The following is a 25147-nucleotide window of genomic DNA, read 5'->3' as shown; positions in this document are numbered from 1 at the left end:
GGCCGGCGCGTGACGTCACGGCGTTTTAGCCAAACAAATGGGTTTCGGGGCGAGCGTTGGGCTCCGCCGCGCCGCGCTGGGCGCTCGGTCCGCCTCAGCGGTGGGGAGCGAGCCAGGCCTCCCGCCGCCGCCGCCGCCGCCGCCGCCGCCGCCGCCGCCGCCGCCGCCGCCGCCGCCGCCGCCGCCGCCGCCGCATCGGGGGGTGCAGCCCCGGGCCAGGCCCCGGGCGGGGCAGGAGCGCAGGTGGGTCGCGGCCGCGGTAGGGCGTGGCGTGAGGGCTGCGCGGGCCGGGTCCTGCGGCGGCGGCCACCGTGGCCGCTCCCCGCCCCCTCCCGCCGTCTGCTGCGCTCCCGGGGCGCCGCGCCGGGCGGGTGGGGGTGGGGGTGGGGGTGGGGGCGCCGGCCGCGGGTCTAGGGCAGGGGCCGCAGGCAGGGGCCGGGCGCTGGGCGCCCCCGCGGGCCACGGGAGGTCGAGCGGGCCGGCAGGCGGCAGCCGCTTTCCCGGCCCGGGCTGCAGCTCCCGAGGTCGCGGATAGGCCGTGAGGAGGCTTTGGACCGGCTCCGCTCACCTCGGTGCCCCGCGGCCGAGGAGCCGGTCGGGCTGGGGGGGGCGGGGGGGCGGGGGGGCGCCTCGCCTGGTCGCGCCCGCCTGGGCTCGGCCGCCCTGCCCTCTACCGCCCTGTTGCAGGTGAGCTGACGCCTGCCCTTAACCTCCCGCGGGGACCGGGCAGCCCCGGCGGCTCCGCAGCCCCCGACCTCCCGGCAGGCGCGAGTGACCGCGGGTCGGCCCCGGGCAGCGATGAGGTCATAGTGCTTTGGGGCCGCGTGTGTGTGACGTCAGGGGTTTCCAGGCGATGGGCTGTGATGTCACAGCAGGCCCCGGCGGGGACCTTGGCGCGCGGAAGGGCGGGGAGGACCGGGAGGGGAGAGGAGAGGAGAGGAGAGGAGAGAAAGGAAGTTGAGTCTTGTACCGACGCCTGGAATCGCAGGGGATTTGAATCGAAAGTGGTTCGGTATCAGCATTTCGCAGTTGTAATAATTTGTCAAGTTCTTTAACTTCCTTTCAAACGAGCGTTGTTAGTACAGTTCAATATAAGACACGTTTGATCTAGAAAAATCGAAGTCATTAAGTCCGGAGGTTTGGGTGGCGGTGGGGGTGGGGTGGGGGTCGGGTGTTTAAATGCCTTTCTAGAAGCTGATCTCATAGTTTGATGGTTTGTGATTGGAATTGCTGAAGAAATAGAACCCAGTCGGTGCTGATAATTCAGTTTGCCTTACTCTTTTTTTTTTTTTTTTTGCTACACAATCTTGAAATTATATACAGTATCTGCATTTTTATTAGAGAGTGGCTAGGAAGAGACAGAAGGGATCTTAAATGAACTCTTAATGTTGTGGAAGGGCGGGGAGGGAGGTTTGAATTAATTTCACTAGTTTAACTAGGTTGTCCTTGTCCTGTGCTGTCATGGATGATTGAGGGTTTTCTATGGTTATAATTCATCAACACGCCATTTTTTTGTTTGTTTGTTTTTTTTTGTTGTTGTTGCTTTCCTGCTAAGACTGGGCAATGACAGTAACATATCCCAAGACTGCTTGTCTGGACGGGTAACTGAAATTTTGTGTGTTGCTTTCAAATATGAAGCTAGCAGAATTTCATTAAAGTGTCTTGCCTGTGAATGTTGTTTTTCTTTCAGAGCTTTCAAACCAGATCAGTCCAGCCCAGAAAAGAAGCTAGTCACTTGGCATTACTGACCCTCTTTAGGTATTTCAGCATATCAATATAATTTATTCCTTTGTAGGATTACTTAAATAGAATCTAGTTTGAAAGCCTTGAAATTGAAGCATATTTACAATTTAGGGTCTTCAGCTGGAAGCTTGGGTAGGACTCCTCAGCCTTCCTCATTGACCTTGATTTGTATTGGTAGTTTTTTTGTGTTGTTAATACTCCGTCTTCTCCATTTGCTCTTTAAAAGTGATCGATAAGGGATTGTCTCCCTGGATTTTGCACCAACATGCTGGTGGAAGTTATGTTGTGTATGTTAACACAGGAAATGAAAGGAAAAATTTACTTTTGTATTTGACTGGAAGTTCACAAAAGAAGGCTTTCTTAGAAATCTCGTTTTGGGGGATCCCTGGGTGGCGCAGTGGTTTAGCGCCGCCTTCAGCCCAGGGCGTGATCCTGGAGACTCGGGATCGAATCCCACGTCGGGTTCCCCGGGCATGGAGCCTGCTTCTCCCTCTGCCTGTGTCTCTGCCTCTCTCTCTCTCTCTCTCTCTCTCTCTGTGTGCCTATCATAAATAAAAAAAAAAAAAAAAAAGAAAAAAGAAATCTCGTTTTGATCCTTGCTCACCATACCTTAGAAATTTGACAACATTGTGTGTACTACTGAAAATTATGTTTTTCTTTTAAGAAATTAGGGATTTACATGTTGACAATGTTGATTGAAGGCTCTGAAGACAGAATTTGAGCCTTTACATCTTCAAGACTGATAGTTACAGAGTTAAGGTAAAACTGCTGATATTGAGGGTGTTAGTCAACCTACTCTAAGATGCAAGGATCATGGCAAGATACGATGTAATGAAATTGAAGGAGGTTCAGAAGGACACTTGCATGTGTCTTTTCCAAGTAACCTTTCTGGGGCACGCTATGTGGCTCTGGGTAAATTGTGTTTATGGGAAGGGATGAAAATCTAACTAAATGTGAGTTGAAAGACATATAAATGATGAAAATAAAATAGCTCCTCCCTGGCAGTGTTTTTCCCTCCTCTATTTTGTTTAGTAGTTACGATTTTTTTTTTCCTGATGGAAAACGAGATAATAGGTGGAGAATGATGTGTTTCGTGTATTCTGATGTGATTGAGGAACAATGACAGGTATAAAAAAGCCAGCTTATGTAAACAGTTGTATAACTAACAAGGCATAACTCTTCTGAAACATTTTTACAGCTTGTTTCTACCTTTGGCAGGATGTTTTTCTACCCAGGCCTTGCAGTTTTGGGTCTGGGAAGTAGCTTTTACTTCTTATAAATGGGAATTTATTTGAAGTCGGGTTTATTATTATTTTAACATATTTTGTTATTCAGTTACCACATTTGAAAGGACTGAATCATTCATTAGTGATTATCCATCTTTCTGACAGCTAAAGCAAATATGAAGAATGAGAGTGCTGTATTTCATGAATTTTCCGAAATCTTTGGATATGCTTATTGGATCGACTCTATTAACATGTACAATATAAATTCTTAAAATTTCTACTTTATTTTCTGAACTTAAATTTATGCTTAGTTTAATTTGGACAGTTTTGGTATTCTAGTAAGCCTTAATCTTGTTTTAATATTTGTTGGGAGAGAACATACCAATCATTAGGGACATCGTTTAGTGTTATCTTCCAAAATTTGCAGCTGTTTAGAACCAGACACTTGAGGGACGCTACTGTGATACAATGAATGCCTTCGTTGTTAAGTCATGTGTGACAAAGGCAAAATTCAGCAAGTGCATAACCTACAGTTCTTTGGAGGCAACAACAAAAAGAGAGCTGATTAACTCCAGAAGCATTTAGGTTGTCTTGAAATTGAATTTCTAATGACAGACATTCTTTATCCTTATAAAATTTAACTTCTCTGTGTGCGTGATTATGGTATTTTGAAGCTGATGAACATACTGTATCATCTAGGGAAGTACTAATGATTAAAATGTAGGTGTTTCTTAACACTCGCTGAAGGAATTTATCAACTTTTCATTTCCAACTCCATCTTCTAGTTAGCTCTCCACAGAGGAAACTCCTGATCGCCTCCTTTTAAGTATTCAACTTCACGTTTCTTACCCTCAGGACAATGTAGATATAAATACAAAACTAAGCATTAATATATGTGATTAAATATTATTAAATGTTGTTGTAAGGCATGGGTTTCATTCATCCAACAGACATTTTTTGAGTACCTTTGTACCAGGTACTCAGCCAGGGGCTGTGACATTCAGATAAATTGTCCTTGCTGCAAGGATCCTTGACCTTTGTTTTAATATTCCCTTGCCATGGAGAGCCATGGGTTTGAGGAGCCAGATTTGGACCAAGAGGGTGAACCATTTATGTTATGCCAACATTGACCTCATCTGAAGGTCAGTTTAAGGAGATATTTAGAAACTCAGGTGAAAAGAATGGGAAACATTATCATACAGGCAAAGGGTCTAGATTCCACAGATTTGTATTACTCTAAAATGAATGGAGTTTAGTGAGTGAGCACTTTTGAGTCCAGAACGAGCACTCAAGGCCAGAACTAGTCTGTGTAAGTAGTCTAAAATTAGAGCTAGAGCAAGGAGGTAGAATCTAGACATCTCACTCTGAGGCATATATGTATACCTTCTTTTTCTTCTCTAAGGTTGTTCTTTTTATTTTGTTATTGTTTTCATTCCTTTTTTTTTTTTAAAGATTTTATTTATTCATCCATGAGAGACACAGAGAGATGCAGAGACACAAGCAGAGGGAGAAGCAGGCTCCATGCAGGGAGCCCAGTGTGGGACTCAATCGATCCCAAAGTCGCGAGTCTCCACGATCACGCCCTGGGCTGAAGGCGGTGCCAAACTGCTGAGCCACCCAGGATGCCATTCATTCCTTTTCTTGACAAACCTACAAAATATGTGAGCCTCTCACAGCCTTCATTTCCACTTTTTGCTTTCTTTCCCTGACATTTTATTATGAAAAGTTTTAATCACAGAAAAGTTGCAAGAATTCTTTTTAGAACAGAATATCTAAGTACATACAAACCTAGATTCTATCATTTATAGTTCGTATTTTGCCATATGTACTTACATATCCATCATCCTAACCTCCCTCTCTCTTCCTCCATTCATCAATCCATCTTCTATTTTGTTGTATTTCATAGTATATTTTACCCCAAATACTTCAGTGTGCCCATCATGAGCTATTTGTTTACTTTTTTTTTTTTTTTTAAGAGAGTGAGCTTGAGAGTGCATGAATGGGGGAGTGGGGTGCAGGCAAAGGAAGAGAGAGAGAGAATTTCAGACCCCACACAGGGCTTGATCTCACAACCCTGATATCATGACCTGAGCTAAAATCAAGAGTCAGATGCTTAACTGACTGAGCCCCCAGGCGCCCCTGTTTACTTTTTTTTTTTATGTAAAGTTTATATACAGCAAAATGGAGTGAGTACTGAGTAACACTCAGTTTGTGAAAAGCTAAACACAGATTCCCTTAATGTAACAGAGTCAAGTCTTTTATAATTTTGCTCTTTCTGTGCAAAGACCATAGGTATTGTTTTAGTTTCCTGAGATAGAAACTATTGAAATCAATTGTACCATTTAGATTTTTATGTCTTGGATATAACGGAAAATCAACTCAAATTTACTAGCTTACAGTATTGAAAAGTCTAAAGGTGAAGGTTGATCCACTTGTACTTAATGTGATCAGAATCTCATCTTTCTTTTTTCCTTTATTTAATGAGCTCTGCTTTTGCTGTGTTTGTCCCTTTGTGGTCCGAGCATGTTTCTCAGCAGCGCAGGCTCTAGGTCCTCATTCCATCAAATCCAGAAGGGAAGGATAGTGCCTCAAGAGAAGCTGTAGGCAGGGCTCTTGACCTTTGTTCCTTCATCCTTGGGCAGTCTGAAGTCTATAGGACCCCTTTCCTGAGTGTTTTATTTTAATTTTTTGAAAAAACAGTTAAGTGTAACACTATTTCACCAGTGGCCCTCAAGGCCACCCAGCCTCATCCTACCTCATGGAGGGAGCGGATCACCAGTGGCCTCCCACTTACTCTATATCATGTCACTTCATTATGCCAAACTAGAGTCAAGCTCAACGGCATCTTCTTTCCATGTTCCTTTGGCTGTGGTGTTGCTGGATAGTAGGTAGGGACAGTAGGAATCTTGTTTGCATCACTAATTTTTAGTTGGTGAGGTATTTGGCTACCTTAAGAGAATCATAGTTACTCCCATCATTAACCCAGTCTTCATGGAATTTCTTTACTTTGACATTTAGAGCACTGGGCAGAAATCACATTGTGTCAACACTCACCAAGGGGCTTCATAGTTATTTTTAAATAAAGTACATAGGTCTGCAAAGAGCAGTTATAAAATTTTTTTTTTAAGATTTTATTTATTTGAGAGCAGGAGAGTAAGATGCAGAGTAAGAGGGAGGGGCAGGGAGAGAAGCAGCCTGCCCGCTCAGCAGGGAGCCGGATGTGGTGCTCCATCCTAGGACCCTGGGATCATGACCTGAGCGGAAGGTAGATGCTTAAGTGACTGAGCCACCCAGCAGCCCCCAAAATATATATATATTTTAATGTACTTCTTTGTTAAGTAATAAGATTTAGTCTAATAGTTTCCAAGTAGTGATGAACATTGTCACTATTTGTAAGCGTCTGCAACCAGTGACAATGTGATAGGAAATCTGTGATTTTTGCTGGTGGCAAAGTGACTGGGTATTAATTAATATTGTGGTCCTTTACTGAATTCACAAAAGAATGACATGCTAAATTTCTGTTAAAATCAGTGAAGTTTAAGATATCCTTCACCCCTTCATTTGAGCATACAGACATCCTGAGTTCTATACCTAAACCTTTTGGGGGGATCTGTGCTTCACTTAAGAAGTATAAGCTAGGAGAGTTTCTCTTCCTAGAGAAACTTCCAGAAGTATAAGCTAGGAGAGTTTCTCTTCCTTCTCTTCCCAGGAGCCTCCTGGATAATGTTTTCATGTATTGTCTTTGGGTTATATTGACATTTCTGAACCAACAACTAAGGCTAGATAAGATTTGGTAACTGGTTTAGCCAGCCTGGGCCTACCCCTGCAGCTGAGGTTGGGGTCATTGCTACCTAAACAGCATGATGGCTTAGCCTTTTTTTCTTTGAGGGAAATTCAGAGGCTACTGGATGCTAAGTAGCAAATAGTAGATGTTTATTATGTGATCCTTAATTCATCCCCTCTCCTTTGCTCCTATAGTCAACCAGTTATTAAATTTTAGTGATTCTTTAATTTGGATCTATCTTTCCCTTGATTAGTCTCTCTCTCTCTCTCTCTCTTTTTTTTTTTTTTTTGATTAGTCTCTTTACTAACATCCTAAGCCTCCCATGTGGAGCATATGGGATAGCCTATTAGGTTGTAGAAAGAAAAGTATTAGAACTTCTGCTTATTTTTTTCATTATTTTAGTGTTTATTTTTGTTTTTGTTTTATGCTGTATATAAAATACAGAAGTTTGGTGGTACACACATATATGTAAAATTTAGAAGTATATACATTTATGTAGGTATATGTTAAAATTGTTTAAATCATGGGAATGGGAAGGTCAGAAAAGTTGAGATAACTGTAGAGCAGTGCTGTTCAATAGAAATATAATGTGAGGGACGCCTGAGTGGCTCAGCGGTTCAGCGTCTGCCTTTGGCTTACGTGATCCTGGAGTCCGGGGATCGAGTCCCATGTCGGGCTTCCTGCATGGAGCCTGCTTCTTCCTCTACCTGTGTCTCTGCCTCTCTCTCTCTCTCTGTCTCTCATAAATAAATAAATAAAATCTTAAAAAAAATATAATGTGAACTGTATGTAATTTAAAATTTTCTAGATTACATTAAAATGGTCAAAAGAAACTGCCGAAAATAATTTTAATAATGTTATTTAACATACTATATCCCAAATGGCATGATTTCAATATGTAATCAATATAAAAATTATTGAAATAGTTTACATTTATTTTTTCATGCAGTCTGAAATTTGATGTTCGTTTTACATGTAAATTTCATATTAGTTCAGACAGGTGATATCTCAGATGCTCAAGAACCAGATGTGGCTAGTGACTTCTGTATTGGATAACACAGATCTAGACTAATGATCATTCTGGGTTTAGATTTCTGTAATTCTCTGTGGTTTTATAAATCCATTATTTACTCTCTTCAGTCTTTTTGTACACTTGCTGGGTTAATTGAACAAAAATCCCACTGGGATTTTACTTTCTTGTGTCACATTTTAAAGTAGCTTTTAAGACTTTATAAGGTGGTTCATACCATCTTTCTTCTTCACATGTTTCTGGGACTGCCTGCAATAATCCTGGGGTTCAGTTAGGTAATTTCCTCAGGTGTGCCTTCCCTTTTTATTTCTCCAAATGTTATCATCCGTTATGAGGAGCCTGTTCCTATAAAACCTCTTTGGACCCTCCAGTCTCTCTACAATAGATTTCCTGAGCTCCCACTGTGTGTATTGAATACTCAGTCACTTAGCACTTTAGCACTTCATCATATACCATTGTTTGTTGTTACTGTTTCATAAATATTATTAGTCTTATCTTACTGAATGCTAAGCTTCATATCTTGTTTCCAAATTGTTTTTTTTTTAATTTTTATTTATTTATTCATGAGAGATAGAGAGAGAGAGGCAGAGACACAGGCTGAGGGAGAAGCAGGCTCCATGCAGGGAGCCCGATGTGGGACTCCAGGATCATGCCCTGGGCCAAAGGCAGACACTTTAACCACTGAGCCACCCAGGCATCCCTTGTTTCCAAATTTAGTTATATAGTTAAAGGCTTAGTTCTACATCTAGTGTGGAACTCAAACTCACAACCCTGAGATCAAGAGTCACATGTTCCTCCAACTGAGCCAGCCAGGCCCCCCTTTCCCCCCTCATCTTAAGGGGGAATTTAAATTTGTAACTTTAAATTTTTTGAAATTATGTTTTGTTTTCTACTCTGTTGGTTAACTTAGACTCTACCTTTCTAGCAAATTTGGTTGTAGGAGTTTGTATATTGAAGAATTCATTTGGTTCTGGAAAATGAAAGAATTTAATTTTACAAACTAATCTACTTGAAGCTGTACGATCACTCTTGGGAACTACAGGAGGGAATTATTGATTAGATGGAGTTTCTGAAGATGAAATTTGAGTTTGACAAGAAAGTCTCAAAGAACACATTTGCTCTATTGTCTAGGAACCAAGAGTGGCAAACTTGTTCCTAAGTAGGCCAAGAGATTTTATTTCAAATTCAGTCATCAAGATTATTCTCTGGAGGTTCGTGGTACTTTCTGCACACTACACTTTAGTAGTCCTAGGGGATAGGTTTCTCTAGTTCAGGCAATCTTCCAGAATAAGAACTCTATCATCCATTACACTGTTTTAGCTCATTTGGAATACCACAAAAAGGACTATGAAAGTGGATCCTAAAAATAAGTCTAAAGAAGATCATATATAGCTTTATGTTTTAGGAATCCTAGCTTTCATTTGATATTTTCTTTGCCTGTGTTATATTTAACATATTATATGGTTATCTTGTTAAAATAGCTATAAACCGACGTTTTTAACTTGAGGAATTTCAAGGCCTATTTGTTTACTAAAAAAAGTACAATATGTTTTAGATGTCAGGCATTATGTTAAGCACCTTGGTTAACTTCCGTCACTTTTTCTCTTAGCACTATCTTATAAATCTTCTATATACTCATTGGCAAATAGCAATCTTTAGGAATATATTCTTTTGTCTTCTTGTTTAACACCTTGTGAGTTTTTCCTCTCTTTTGGCAAATATTAAGTAAAATTGTTTTTGTTTGACGATTTATACTAAGATACATTAACTTCTGGAAAGTTCACCTTTTTTTTTTTAATTAGCGGGAGGTTGTAAGTTTTCCTAAAATTATTTTTTTTTAATTTTTTTTTTAAATTTTTATTTATTTATGATAGTCACATAGAATGAGAGAGAGAGGCAGAGACACAGGCAGAGGGAGAAGCAGGCTCCATGCACCGGGAGCCCGACGTGGGATTCGATCCCGGGTCTCCAGGATCGCGCCCTGGGCCAAAGGCAGGCGCCAAACCGCTGCGCCACCCAGGGATCCCAGTTTTCCTAAGATTATAAAACATAACTTTACATGCAGGTTGCATATATTTGTAAGACTATGTAGCATAAAATATTTTTACTCTTAAAAATTACAGTTATAAAACATTTTAGAACTATTGATTTTTTTTTTAAAGATTTTATTTATTCATTCATGAGAGACCCAGAGAGAGAGAGGGAGAAGCAGGCTCCATGCAGGGAGCCCGATGTGGGACTCTATCCTGGGACTCCAGGATCATACCCTGGGCCAAAGGTAGGTGCTAAACCACTGAGCCACCCAGGGATCCCCAGAGCTATTGATTTAAAAAAAAAAAAAAATTGGTGGTCTTAAAATTTAAGTGAAAACTTAAGCCAGGATTAGTAATTGTTTTATTTGTGAATTGAAAAAATTATTTTGTTTTTCCCCTTCTTTATTTAATCTAGGGGCTTAGGTTCTGTATTACAAATGTTCTCATAACCCAAAATATTCTTGGATATATTACCAAAAAATTACATAATTCTTAGTGTAGTTATCTTGTTTTACTTTGAGAATCTACCTTGTCTATCCTGCTTAAGTTTTAATTATCCTCTTTTAGTAGAGAATGAGGAGTTGTAAAGCTTTTAAGAATTGTTCCTTTATGAATATCTCATGGATTTCACCTTCTTTTAAGGGACATAAAGACAAGGGTAGCATGCTTCTTTAAAATATGTAATTAATTTTGAAGATTAAAATTTGTTTGCCAGCTTATTTGTTGGGACTACTTAAATATTATTATGATTTTATTTTATTAAAGATCTGTTTACGTGCCCCCAGTGTTTCTGAGGATTTCTTTTACCAAACACTTGTTGAATTTTTCCTCTTGTATAATGGCTCTGGTTTAAATACACGTTGCCTCTTGACCACAGTCATATAATTCAATGGGAATTCCTTTAAAAGTCTTTTTTTATTTTTTATTTTTATTTATGATAGTCACAGAGAGAGAGAGAGAGAGAGAGAGGCAGAGACATAGGCAGAGGGAGAAGCAGGCCCCATGCACCGGGAGCCCGACATGGAACTCGATCCCGGGTCTCCAGGATTGCGCCCTGGGCCAAAGGCAGGTGCCAAACTGCTGCACCACCCAGGGATCCCCTCCTTTAAAAGTCTTAACTGATTTCTTGAGTAAATCCCTGAAGGACTAGTCTGACAATTACTAATCTTTGTTTTCTGTAGAATCGGTTAAAAATTTGTTACATTGTTTATACTGTGAAAAAAGGTAACAGGATTAATATATGTAAATTTTAAAAAAGTGTTGAGAAAGGAAAACCAGGGAAGGTCACTTTGATAAATTTCTGAGAAATCCTCATTTTATTTCAATTTCTAATTTAATTCACAGACTTTCAGTTACTATTTGTAACTCTTCATAATCTATACTTCCCTAACTAGACAGAACCTTTTGTATGATCCTTTCAGCTAATCAGAGAAAAATCCTGTTGGCCTTTTTGATTTAGCTAGCTGCCTTTGTTCTTACTAAAAGTAGATAATGAGAAATTAAAAGATAAATAATGTATTTCCAGCAGTAGAATGGCCCCAATGCCTCTCTTTTGTGTTAAAATTTTTGCTTGTCTTTTTTCCTTGAAAGAAGAGTTTTCAGCATTCTCCTTGCCTTTTTCCCCCTTCCAAGATTTTTTCTTTTCTTTTTTTTTAAGATTTTATTTATTCATGAGAGACACAGAGGAGAGAGAGAGGCAGAGACACAGGCAGTGGGAGAAGCAGGCTCCATGCAGGGAGCCCGACGTGGGACTCGATCCTGGGTCTTCAGGATCAGGCCCTGCGCGGAAGGTGGCGCTAAACCACTGAGCTACCCGGGCTGCCCCCAACATTTTCTTTTGTCATTTTTGTGTCTGGTGTTTTTTTGGGTAATTAGCCCAGTATGAGATCATATTGAAACTAAAGTCAATAAGTATTTAAATCGCTAAAAATCTACATATACCAAAATTTCAAAAATATTAAATGGAGTGTTTAATAGGATTAAATAACATATTTTATTTATTTTTAATTTTATTTATTTATTCATGAGAGAGACAGAGAGACAGAGACATAGGCAGAGGGAGAAGTGGGCTCCATACAGGGAGCCCGATGTGGGACTCGATCCTGGGACTCCAGGATCACACCCTGGGCCAAAGGCAGATGCTTAACTGCTGAGCCACCCAGGCGTCCCCATTTATTTTTTTAGAGCGGTAATGTGTTCATATGGTTCAAAATATTAAAAGGTGCAAAAAGTGAGTTTTCTCTCTTCTGTCTATTGAGCACGCTTTTCCCCTCACTGGAGGCAACAGTTCTCCCTACTTCTAAAAAACATAAATGATAATATATTCTACATACTATTATCTTGCCTTTTTCATTTGATTTTTGTCTTTTATGTATTGTTATATGAAGAGTGTATTTAGTGATAGAACATCTAAATTAGCAGTGGGTCAAATAACAAAGTATTTCTCTTATAAAAGTTAAGGTGAATGGTCTAGGGCTGATATAGCACTCATGGTATTTCTCACTCTTGTTTTGAGGCATAATGAATACAGTAAAATACACAGGGATTAAGCAGACAGTTTGGTAAGTTTTGACAATTGTATATAACAAACCCTGCAGTTGAGAGAAAGCCATCTAGTCTGTTTTCGTTCCTTACCCCACCCCTTGGCTCTTCCCATACTATTCTCCACTGTTTGTTGCCCATGTCTTTATTGACGTAGCTGGATCTCCAGCTATTGCAGCCCATTCCACACTGCTTGATGCAAGAAGGGGCAAAGGTTCCCTGCCAGCCTTTTTACAGGAAGATTTCTAGAAGCTGCCACTTGACAACTTTTCCAGTCATGTTTCATTGGCCATACCCATAACAAGTACAGGCATACCTTGTTTTATTGCATTTCACTTTATTGCATTTTGAAGATTTTGCATTATTTACAAAGTGTGGTAATCCTGTGTTGAGCAAATCTATCAGTACCATTTTTTTTCAGCAGCATTTGGACAGTTTGTGTCTCTGTCACATTTTGATAATTCTTTATTATTTCAGACCTTTTCATCATTCTATTTGGGTGATTTGCGATGAGTGATCTTTGATTGTAATTGTTTTGGGATGCCACAAACTGTGCCTATATAAGACGATGAACTCAATAAATGTTCTGATTGCTCCACTGACCAACTGTCCCATCCCAAACACCTTGGATCTCCCTATTGCCTGAGACACGATATATTGAAATTAGGCCAATTAATAAAGTGGCTTCTCAGTGTTCAAGTGAAAGGAAGAGTTACACATCTCTTACTTTGAAATCAAAGGTAGAAATCATTAAGCTTAGTGAAGAAGGCATGTCCAAAGCTGAGACGGGCTGAAAGCTAGGCTTCTTGTGCTGCACAGCCAAGTTATGAATGCAAAGGAAAAGTTCTTGAAGGAAATTAAAAGTGCTACTCCAGTGCATATATGAATGAAGAGAAAACAGAACAGCCTTATTGCTGGTAGGAAGAAAGTTTTAGTATGGGCTGGATAGAAGATCAGACTAGCTACAACATTCCCTTAAGCCTAATCCAGAGCTTGGCCCTCATTGTCTTCAATTCTGTGAAGGCTAAACAAGGTGAGGAAGCTTCAGAAGAAACGTTTGAAACTAGCAGAGGTTGGTTTGTGAGGTTTAAGAAGCCGTCTCAATGACCTAAAAGTGCAAAGTGAAGCAACAAGTGCTGATGTACAAGCTGCAGGTTACCTAGAAGATAAAGAGCTAAAATGATTAATGAAGGTGTCTACATTCAACATCAGATTTTTTCTTTTTTTTTTTAAACAACAGATTTTCAATGTAAATGAAGTAGAGTTATGTTGGAAGAAGATGCCTGTTAGGACTTTTATAGCTAGAAGTAGTACATGCCTGGTTTCAAGTCTTCAAAGGACAGGCTAACTCTTGTTAAGGATCTAATGCTAATGATGACTTTAAATCGAAGGCAATGCCAATTTGCCATTCCAGAAATCCCAGGGCCCTTAAGAATTATGCTAACTCTACTCTGCCTGTGCTCTATAATTGGAACAAAGCCTGGATGACAGCACATCTGTTTACAACATGGTTTACCAAATATTTTAAGCCCACTATTGAGTGAGACCTACTGCTCAGATGTTAAAATAATCACTGTTCATTGGCCACCCGAGGGCTGTAATGGGGATGTTGTTTTCATGACTGCTAACACAACATCCATTCTTTGGCCCATGGATCAAGGAATCCTTTCGATTTTCAAGTCTTTTTATTTAAGAAATCCATTTTGTAAGTCTATATAGCTGTCATAGATTAGTTGTTCCTCTGATGGATCTGGGCAAAATTGAAAACTTTCTGGAAAGGAGGCATCATTCTAGATGCTATTAAGAATATTGTGGTTCCTGGGAGGAGGTCAGATTATCAACATTAACAGGAATCTGGAAGAAGTTGATTTTAATCCTCATGGATGACTTTAAGAAGTTCAAGACGTTAGTGGAGAAAGTAACTGCAGATGTGAAACAGCAAGAGAACTAGAATTAGAAGTGGAGCCTGAAGGGTGCGTGGGTGGCTCAGTCTGTTGGGCGTCTGCCTTCAGCGAGGGTCATAATCCCAGGATCCTGGGATTGAGCCCCGCATCAGGCTCTCTGCTTAGTGGGGAGTCTGCTTCTCCCTCTCCCTCTGCTTGCCACTCTGCCTGCTTGTGCTCTCTGTGTCAAATAAATCTAAAAAAGACCAGAAAAAAGGATATGGAGCCTGAAGATGGGACTGAGTTGCTGCAGTCTCATAATCAACCTTGAACAGATGAAGAGTTGCTTCTTATACATGAGGAAAAGAATGGTCTCTTGAAGTAGAATTAACTCCTAGCGAAGATGTAAAGATTGTTGGAATGACAACAAAGGATTTAGAATATTACATAAACTTAGTTGATAAAGCAGCAGTAAGATTTGAGAGGATTGACTACAATTTGTAAAGGAATTCTGTTGGTAAAATGCTATCAAATAGCACTGCTTTGCTAAGGGAAACTCTTGTGAAAGGAAGAGTCAATGTGGCCGACTTCATTTTTTTTTTTTTTTAAAGAAATTGCCACAGCAACCACTATCCTGATCAGTTACCAGCCATCAACATAGAGGTTAAGACCCTCTACCAGTAAAAATAATTAAGACTCACGTAAAGCTCAGATGATAGTTAGCACTTTTTAGTAATAAAGTATTTTGAAATTAATGTATGTCCATTGGTTTGTTAGACTTAATGCTATTGATATTTAATAGACTATAGTGTAAACATAACTTTTATGCACTGGAAAAGCAGAAAAGTCATTTCACTCACTTTGTAGTGGTATTTGCTTTTTGTGGTGGTCTGAACTGAACCCACAATATCTCCGAGGTATGCCCCTACTACACAGTAAACTGATAGGAAGACAAGATGAATAATGTGTTTTTTAGGAGTTGCTTTCTTAAAATGGAGATTTAGGGCACAAGGTTAAAATGCAGTAATTTTTTTGCCTCTTATTTTTCTTGCATACATTCCTTAACATGTAGAAATATGTTCCAGTTAATTTTAAAATACCCTTTAACTTAATTGGGGAAAAAGTAAGTAATCAAATATATTCCATTTAGTTCTCTTTCTCTAATATTTCTTGTGTTTCTCTTACTGACCTTTTATTCTCCAGTTGCTGTGTGGGCTCAGATAAATAAAGTATATTGTTCTAAATTATAATTTTTTATAGAGTAATAAGTGATTTAAAAAAAAATATTTGGCAGAGCACACACACCCACAAGTGGGAGGTGGAGGGGCAGAGGAGGAGGTGGAGGGGCAGAGGAGGAGGTGGAGGTAGAGAATCTCCAGCAGACTCCCTGCTGAGCATGGAGCCCCAGGTTGGGCTCTATCCTAGGACCCTGAGTTGGTGACCTGAGCCAAAACCAAGAGTTAGACGGTCAACTGACTGAGCCCAGGTGCCCCAGAATAATAAGTGTTTTTAAAATATGTTTTCAGGGATCCCTGGGTGGCACAGCGGTTTAGCGCCTGCCTTTGGCCCAGGTCGCGATCCTGGAGGCACGGGATCAAATCCCACGTCGGGCTCCCGGTGCATGGAGCCTGCTTCTCCCTCTGCCTGTGTCTCTGCCCCTCTCTCTCTCTCTCTCTCTCTCTCTCTCTCTCTCTCTCTCTGATTATCATAAATAAATAAAAATTAAAATAAAATAAAATATGTTTTCAACTCTATAAAATAAGCTTTTGGTTGGAACATGAGGAAAAAAATTCATAGTAGTTTTCCATTCAACCAGATGGTATGAACTTTACTTACTTTTTTTTTTTTTACTTACTTTTGAAGTAGGAAATAGCTTTCAAAAAAAGATGTATACATATGTTTTCTCAAACCACATGATGTCTTAGAAGGCAGAGACGTCTTACTTAGTTACTGTAGCACATAGCATTGAACCTTTCACTTGGTAGATCGCATTTTTAAAAATCTAATTGAAGTGACTTTGGAAAGTGGTAGAAAAATGATTAGACTCCCAGTAGCAATGTTTTGGTCCTTTAGGGACCGGAGGGAGAACCTATGTATATAATGTCATTGTTAGTACTTTTGTAATTATCATCTCTTTAGGTAAAGAAACTCAATGGGCCAATATCTATGCTCTAAAGATAGAGACTTTTAAGATACTTCCAGTGTAGTATCATTCCATTTTATGGGAGGTTGGGTTTCTGTAAATCTTTTTTTTAATAAACAATGAAGCCCTAATAAGCCAAAGAACGGGAAAAAATATTTCCTATACTTAATAAGTGGGTTTTGTGGTTATCCTCAGGCCCCTTCTGAGGACTTCATAATTTAGAACAGAAAGTAGTGTGTCTCATGTTTTTTCCTGTGTCCTTAGTGTGAAAGTGGTGTCTAGCACATGGTTAGTGTTCAGTAAACATTTGTTGAATGAATGAATATTTATAAATTGATTTCTTTCTTTTGATTTTTCTAGCACACATATTTTGGGCAAAGAGGGAGATATTGCTGATGTTTTTGCTAATTTGTTAGGTAGTGGTGGTGATGTTAATCAGGTGGGCATATGCTTGCCTCAGGATTTGTGTTGGCTTTTCCCTGTGCCTGGAACACTATTCTTGTAGATAATAAACCTTCATGCCTAACTTCTCATCTCCTGTGAATCTCTTATATATCACCTTCTCAAGAAGCCTATATCGAATACTCTGTTTAAAATGGCAACCACTTCCCTCTCCCTGTACTTCCAAATTCCTTTAGTCAGTTTTTTCCCATAACAATTACCTCCTTGAAGTATATACTATGTAATTTACTTAGGACCATTACTGTCCGTTTCACCACCAATGTTAGTTCCTTTGGGGGCTTTGACTATTTGTTCACTGTATTTCAGGTGCCTCATAGGTGCTCAGCAAGCATTTGTTGACTGAATGAAGGTAGGAAGAATGTAACATGTGAGAAAGTAAGTTATACGGGGCAGCCCGGGTGGCTTAGGTATTTAGCACCGTCTTCAGCCCAGGGTGTGATCCTGGAGACCTGGGATCGAGTCCCACGTCAGGCTCCCTGCATGGAGCCTGCTTCTCCCTCTGCTTGTGTCTCTGCTTCTCTCTCTCTGTCTCTTTGTGTCTCTCTTGAATAAATAAAATCTTTAAAAAAAAGTTATAAAATCATTTTTGTTTTAAAAATTTGTATTTAAAAGTACTATTTCCATTATTTTAAAAGTTTTGTTTTTGGAGACTGCTGTGTTCTATTATAATACCAAGGCAAAACCTGTGCAAGGTTTAAGTACTGTACTCCCTTGGTGGAAAGGGACTAAGTTTTGGCTTTGCTGAAGTACATCATGTGCTTCAAACCTCTAGCATCTTTTTGGTGAAGTCGTTTGTCCTAGCCTTCAGTGGTGGTTTAGTTAATAAGAGTTTCTAGGTTTGAGTGTGTTCCACTGTGTGCATCTACTTCTATAGGAGGTGGCTTTCCACAAAGTGAGGAATGACAGTAGTAATAGCTTCCTTCCTTTCTTTGGACTAGGCTCTATACTAAACATTTTATGTGAATTTTATTTTCTAATCTTTTTTAAAACCCTTTGAGGAATACATTCTTGTCTTTTTTTTTTTTGGGGGGGGGGAACCTAAGAGGTTTTAGAGGTCAAGCAGTTAGCCTAGCCAGTAAGTGTGTTGAAGCTGGAATTCAAATCCAAGCAGTATGACCTGAAGAGGAACTTGACTACCCAAAATGTTTTCCTGGTGAAGAGCACCTAGAAATGAAAAAGAGATTAGAAACAACTTAGTGGAACTCTGATGTCACAGAGACCTTTATCTTTTTTATTTGCTCTAGCTTCTCATGACTCCAGTTGATTGAATGAGGCCACTGTGATTGAAGCAGTTAACTAATGCAACTTAAAGTATATTTTAAATAAAACCAGGATTGGCTCCTAACCATATCTTCTATTATTTAGATTTGGTTTAGCTCAAGAACAATTAAATTTAATTTAAGTTTTAAAGCACTGGTGATTTGTGAAGGGTGAATTAGAATCTACAGTTGCAGGAAATTATGTTTAAGGATACTTTTGTATATGCTGAAACGTGTAATGTGCTCTGCATAGGAAAGGTTATAGGACACTATTGTGTGGATAGAATAATTTTATTTTAAAAAATGCTCCAAAGCAAGAAATGAGGTACTTACTTTAGAGATACGTTGAGACTTTTTTTGGCCTGAGATGATCATTGGTGAGAGTGTTTCTCTTTTAGGTTTCTAGAACTGTGATGAGAACATCCTGCGGAATGAGGTGCTTTTCTTGATACTCCCATTCAATTTTAGTGGGATAAAATACTGAAAAAAGCTTTTTCTTAATACTTTCCCCCCCTTTGAAGTAGCCAGCAGAGGCTTGCTTCTTTCTTTTCTTTCTTTTTTCCTTTTCCTTTCAAGATTTTATTTATTTATTCATGAGAGACAGAGAGAGGCAGAGACACAGGCAGAGGGAGAAGCAGGCTCCCTGTAGGGAACCCGTTGTGGGACTCGACCCCAGGACTCCAGGATCACGCCCTGGGCCAAAGGCAGGCGCTAATGCATGTTCATTATGGGGGAAAAAATGTAATAGTTCAGAAGGATTTATGATGAAAGCAGTGATCCCGTCTCTCCCCTTCCCCACCTCAGTTCCCTCTCCTGTGAAACCACTTCAGTTGTTTCTGTGTTTGACTCATAATTCCCCATGTTAACATAGTTTTTCTATTTCTTGATTTGCCAATTTTAAGCATTATCTGTTGACTTTCTTCAGTGATCGTCAAGATTTAGATCTCATTTACCACCTGTCAAGAAGGGATCTGAGATTTTACCCTACTTGAAGCTAACAAGTTAACCTGCCACAGTTTCATGGATGCTGGTAGAAGGCACAGAGTTTGAGATGAAGTACAGTTTATTATTCATTGCAGTAGCAGTAGCCAGAGTATCAGCATTCATTTGTGCCAGTGTTCTGAACCTCAGTTCCCACAGGGTACTGCAGAGAGAGCCACATAATACCTGTTCACATAGTGAGTTTTGTTCCTGGAGGAAACTCTGATCTTAGAGATTTCAAATATTTTATAACCGGCAGTAAGCATGCCTGCCCTTTGTTCCAGAGGGAAACCATGCCTGGTTTTTGTTCGTGAAGAAAACACTTTCTGTCTTGCAAGGCTGTTTGCTATGTGAACATCCTTGAAAATATAGTCCAGAAAAAAAGAGCAGTGTCTTGCCTGAAAGACATAGAGACCCATTACAATTTATTTCCCAATGCCACTACCCCATTTCCCATCTTCTTTCTGCTGTAGTTCTATCATTTTTTAGCTCTCTGGTCACCTTGGTAAGTGCTATGTATTTATTTTTATTTCAGTAACAATAGGTGATATCTTTTGACTTCTTGCTTTGAAAGAGGACTATTTAAAAGAGAGGTCCTAACTTGTATTAGAAAACCAGGGCAGGCAGCCCAGTGGCTCAGCGGTTTAGCACCACCTTCGGCCTAGGGAGTGATCCTGGATCCCAGGATCAAGTCCCCTGTCGGGCTCCCTGCATGGAGCCTGCTTCTCCCTCTGCCTGTGTCTCTGCCTCTCTCTGTGTCCTTCATGAATAAATAAATAAAATCTTAAAAACAACAACAACAACAACAAAAACAGGGCAACCATAACTTAAGTGAAAAAGAAAATTGGTTCCCAGAATTGAGTCCAGGAGGGTAGAGTAGGATTGGATCCAGGTATTCACACCTTGCTTTGAAGAGTTGTTCTCTTGCTGTTACCAGTCTGATTTTCTCCTTTAGCTTTATTTTCAGGATCCTCCACACCCTGCCCACCCCTTACCCACCTGTACAGATTCTAGGCTTTGTGTTTGTTTCTGAACAAGAGAATAGATTAGAATAATTAACAGCCTGGTCAACATGCATATTCTTACAGTTGGGTATGGGGTCAGTCGTGTGTGAATCACATGTATTAGGGGTGGGGAGAAGGTAATTCTCCAAAGATAAAACAGGATGTCATTATCTCCCCATATCAGAATTCTCAGTTGTATTGTTTTTTTGAGGGATATTGCTTTTATAGTTCCTTAATTTTTCCATTTTTTAAACAGTGTATCAAATTTCTAGTATCTCTCTTCATAGTTACCTTCCTGGATACCCTCTATCTTCCTGTTCTGTATGCTTTGTTTAGAATTGCTGTTCAACTGACACCCTGTGACTTGTCTTCATTATGCTCCTGTTTCCCATGTATTTCTCTCTCTTTCTCCTTTTTTTTTTTTTTTTTTGCCTTGTTTTGCTAGGGTATTTACTAAGGATGTGTGGGAGGTAAAATTTGAGCAATTTCATGTCTGAAAAGATTTTTATTCTTAAACTGGATTGTTAGTGTGGCTGGGAATGGAAGTCTAGGTTGAACATAATTTTCGGTCAGAATCTTAAAGGCATTGCTCAACTTTTAGTATCCTTCATTATTGATGAAAAGTCCTAGGTCAGTTTGATTCTTTTCCCTTTTGTAGATGAGCTGTCTTTTTTCTGAAAGCTTGTAGTATATTTTTTTTATTTATTTATTTTTATTTTTTATCTTTGTTGTCTCCAATTCTCCAGTGATCTCTCTGGTTTGGGTCTCTTCATTTGAGCACTCATTGGGTCCTGTTAATTGGATGATTTCTATAAATATATTAATTTACTCATCTTTTATAGAAAATTTATATTTGGAAACTTCCTCTAATTTTTTTCTTTCATTCTGGAATTCTTTTTAAAAATTCTTTTTTTTTTCTTTTTCTTTTTTAATTTTTATTTATTTATGATAGAGAGAGAGAGGCAGAGACACAGGCAGAGGGAGAAGCAGGCTCCATGCACCGGAAGCCCGATGTGGGATTCGATCCCGAGTCTCCAGGATCGCGCCCTGGGCCAAAGGCAGGCGCCAAACCGCTGCGCCACCCAGGGATCCCTTTTTAAAAATTCTTTAATTTTTTAATTGAAGCATAGTTGGCACACAGTGTTATATTAGTTTCAAGTGTACAAAAGTTACTTAGCTTCTCAGTGTACTATTACTGTATCATTGACTGTTCCCTGTTCTTTTTGGAATTCTTAATTACAAGCTGACTTCCTGGATTGATGCTGTGTCTCCTTTGATAATTTTTTGTCTCCGTTTTTGTCCACTTTTTAGATTTTTTCTTCACAACTTCAAACTTTATATTGCCTTTTTAAATTTATTTTTTATTTCTAAGAGTCCCTTTTCATTTTTGCCTTTTCACAGCATCCTGTCTTGCTTTACGGATGAAATATCTTAACTGTTTCTGAGGATGTTAGTTAGAAAGCTTAACAATATCTTTTCTGTTTTATGAATTCTGCTTCTACCTTTGTCACATTTCTTTGTGTTTCCTTGTCTCTTTCATGATACAGATACTTGATTCTGATTTAACCAATCAAATGGAAGAATGAAACAATATAAAATGATTGGGATCTCTGTACCTCCATGGAGTCTGTCAGCTGGTGAGCTTTACATTAGGGTGAGCAGTTAGGGGGCACCATTATTCTTGGTGAGTGGTGCTAATGCCTATAAGAGCTGCTGTTAATTCTCTTCAGATAGTTTAATTTTATTAAAGAAGGATCTGCCAGTTTAAATTTTTTTAATAATGTAAAATTGAAAGATAATTAGGATTATGAAGAGAGTCAATGATCTAGGGTCTAGAAATGTTCAAATAGTCCACTTTCCTATGTTTTAGAGTGAAAGTTTTAGGGTATAGAGTAGTATAGCAGAGAGTGGCCCAGATGTTGGAGCCAGACTTCTTGGGTTCAGAGCTGGTTCAGCCACTTAGTTACAAGTTACTTAGCCTCTCAGTGCCCCACTTTTCTTATCTGTAATATATCAGACAATAATAATACTCACCTGGAGCACCTGGGGCTCAGATGGTTGAGTGGCTGACTCTTGGTTTCAGCTCAGGTCATGATCTCAGGGTTGTGAGGTCCAGCCCTGCTTTGAGCCCTATGCTCTGTGGGGAGTCTGCTTGGGGATTCTCTCTCTCCTCCTCTCCCTCTGCCTCCCTCCCCCTCCCTGAAATAAATAAATCTTTAAAAAAAATACCTACTACAGTTATGAGGATTTAGTTAAAAATACATACTGAATACTTGGCATGTAGTAAAATCCCAGAAGGTGTTAATTTTCCTTTTTGCTCTGCCAGTAATAATTGTGTAATTTAGGAATGGTGGTGATTGCCTACAGCAGAAATTTTGGTAGGATTAAATTGTGTTTTTCTCTTCAGAACCTCGAAAAACACTTGATGTCATTACTTGAAGTGCTGAAATGTGTATGTACAAATGTTTTCATAAAAGTCTTTGAAAGGTCCTCTTCTTCCTCTCCCCACCCCCAAAAGGATTTTACTAAAGATAACTTGATAAGAAAAGTAGTCTTGGAGCACAGCCAGAAAACTAGGAATGAAAAAATACTATTTTCATGCCCAGAAACCTCTATGTACAATCAGAATCATATGTGCTTAGGATGTTAGGGAAGCTTTGTTCCCATACAAAACACACTGACGGTCCTACTTCTTGGACTTCAGAAAATGTTGAAAGTTTCTTTATATATGGATGTCTAGGGCAGGACTGGCAGGAGGAAATAGTTCTTGAAAGAATTTTTTTTTGAGTATGCCTCCATATGTTGGAACACTGCGACTTTCCTTACCACACTCTGCTACTTGTGAAATTAAGGTGACTTAAATAAGAGTAGAACTTTTGTGTGGTGGTTCCTGTCTCCCTGCCATCTCCAAACTTGACCCTTATTTGAACCTAGGGGGTTTTAGTTTGAATTATTTATCTTGTTTTTTTTTCCTATCCCATGTAGTGGAGGAAGTCCTTAGAACCTCTTATGGTTACCGTTATTATTTACTTTTTGAAATGCAAACACACACAAGGGTAGAGGAAGCAAGCCCCTATATATTCATGAATTAGTTTCAACATTTTGCCATAGTTGTTTATTCTTGTCCCCATTTAAAAACAATTTTAAGTCAAATTCTAGACATCGCGTCATGTTAGCATTAAATATATATATGTGTCTTTTAAAGAGAGATTTTCCCCATAACCACAATGCCATTATTTTACCTAACAAAATTAAGATTGCTCTGATGCTCAGTTTCTGAATTTTACTCTCCATATTAATATTATCAAATTCCTTTAAGTCATCTAAAACCCAGTTATAGTCAAGTTAGTGGTATCATTTTTAAGTGACCCATTTTTTTTCATTTACATAAAAATATTTGTATTTTGCAAGTGGTTGACTTTAACTTAATAGAAATTTTGAAACATATGAAAGTAGATAAAATCCATGTAATAACCCTCATGTGCCTGTGACCCAGCTTTGACAATTATCAACTTGATGCCTGATTTTCTTTCATCTATTCTACTTTCTTCCTCCTGGGTTATTTTCAAACAAATTCCAGGTATCCTTTCATTTGTAGTGTATCTTTAAAAGATAATCACTCTTAAAAAATGTGTGTGTGTTTATCTATTTTCCCCAATTCCTTAACAACACCAAATATCCAGTATTCAAATTTCCATTTGTCTCAGATGTCCTAGTTTATTTATTTTTTGAATGTCATGGTTTTAATCAGGATCCACATAAGGTCACTACCTTTCTACTCTTTGGTAATGACTTCTAAGTCCTTTTTAATCTAGAGATTCCCCCCTTACTACCTCTCTCTTTTTTTTCTCTCCCTTGTAATTTATTAAAGAAACCGTTTTTGGTTCTTTAGAGTTTGAGTCTGGATTTTAATGATTACATCCTTGTGACTTAGTTTAACACATTCTTATGTCATCGCTGTTAAGCTGCTATATCACCACTGAGCATACTAAATGTTCTCATAATTTTGAAGATACAAAGGTTATTATTTTGTAAATCTTAGAATTTGATTTAAATACTATATAAGTATATAATGCCAGTCACCATTTAAGGTGTGGCCTTTTCTTTTTGGTGAAACCGTGTTTGTAAAGTGAGTTGATAGCTAATTAGAAGCTGTAAGCTAGTGGTGCCTGGGTGGTTCAGTCAGTTAAGTGGCTGCCTTTGGCTCAGGTCATGGTCCCAGGAACCTGGGATCAGGCCCTGCATTGGGCTCCCTGTTCAGTGTGGAGCCTGCTTCTCTCTCTCCCTCTGCAGCTCCCTATCCTGCTCCCCTCTGCTTATGCTCACCCACTCTCTCTCAAATAAATAAATACAATCTTTATTTAAAAAAAAGTTATGTCAGATTTCTTAGCACTGCGGTGGACTACTCTTCACATAATAACACAAAAAGCAGCCCTGTAAGGGCAGCATTAAAAAAGAATATTGTTTACTGCTGTTATGCAATATCTCATACACTTAGCCATATCTTCTTAAATATGCAGATAGTGGAGTTACACTGTTTCCTCATGTAAAATGAGGGCACTATCTGTATCAGTGGCCTTTGGTGGGTCTTGAGAGAGAAAGCATCTAGCACAGTATGAAGTATGGAAGAGACCCTTGAATGTTCATTTCCTTTTCTGTAAGGATGGCCATAATTGTAAGACTCTCTTGTCTTCAGTAGAAAGTGTAAGGTATAATGCTGGTGGCCAGGGAAACCATACCTGGTCTAAAGCTTTAGGTTGGGGCAAGAACGGATCTGTCAGAGTGAACCAGGGTGTACACCAGGGTGAGCCACTTAGAACAGGTTATGGAATAGCTGGTTAGAATAGATGAGTCCAGCCACATGTACCCATAGTTCACTGTTCCCTCTTTCACCCCAACCGCTATGGTTGTTTAACAGCTTGTACATTTCAGAAGATGGGCATTAGGTCAGTTCTAGGAATACAAGAAAAACCGTGATTCGATTACTAGACAGACCAAGCAGCAGAGGTGGCCATGGAGAGCTGAGGACCAAGCAGGCAGACTGGCCGAAAGATAGAG

General features: G+C 39.4%; 1 protein-coding gene across 1 annotated transcript in view; it reads left to right on the top strand.

Moving 5' to 3' along the window:
* The first annotated feature begins 149 nt into the window (after positions 1-149).
* FBXO34 (F-box protein 34) overlaps positions 150-25147 on the top strand; it is an 81056-nt gene continuing 56058 nt past the window's right edge. The window contains exon 1 of the mRNA XM_055303848.1: positions 150-243. The gene's annotated coding sequence lies outside the window, so the exon portion shown is untranslated. The remainder of the gene's footprint in view (positions 244-25147) is intronic.

The sequence above is a fragment of the Nyctereutes procyonoides genome, unplaced genomic scaffold (assembly GCF_905146905.1).
Source record: "Nyctereutes procyonoides isolate TBG_1078 unplaced genomic scaffold, NYPRO_anot_genome, whole genome shotgun sequence".
In the NCBI taxonomy this organism is placed as follows: Eukaryota; Metazoa; Chordata; class Mammalia; order Carnivora; family Canidae; genus Nyctereutes; species Nyctereutes procyonoides.
The sequence above is the reverse complement of the archived record's forward strand: the minus strand, read 5'-3'. Positions and strand labels throughout refer to the sequence as shown.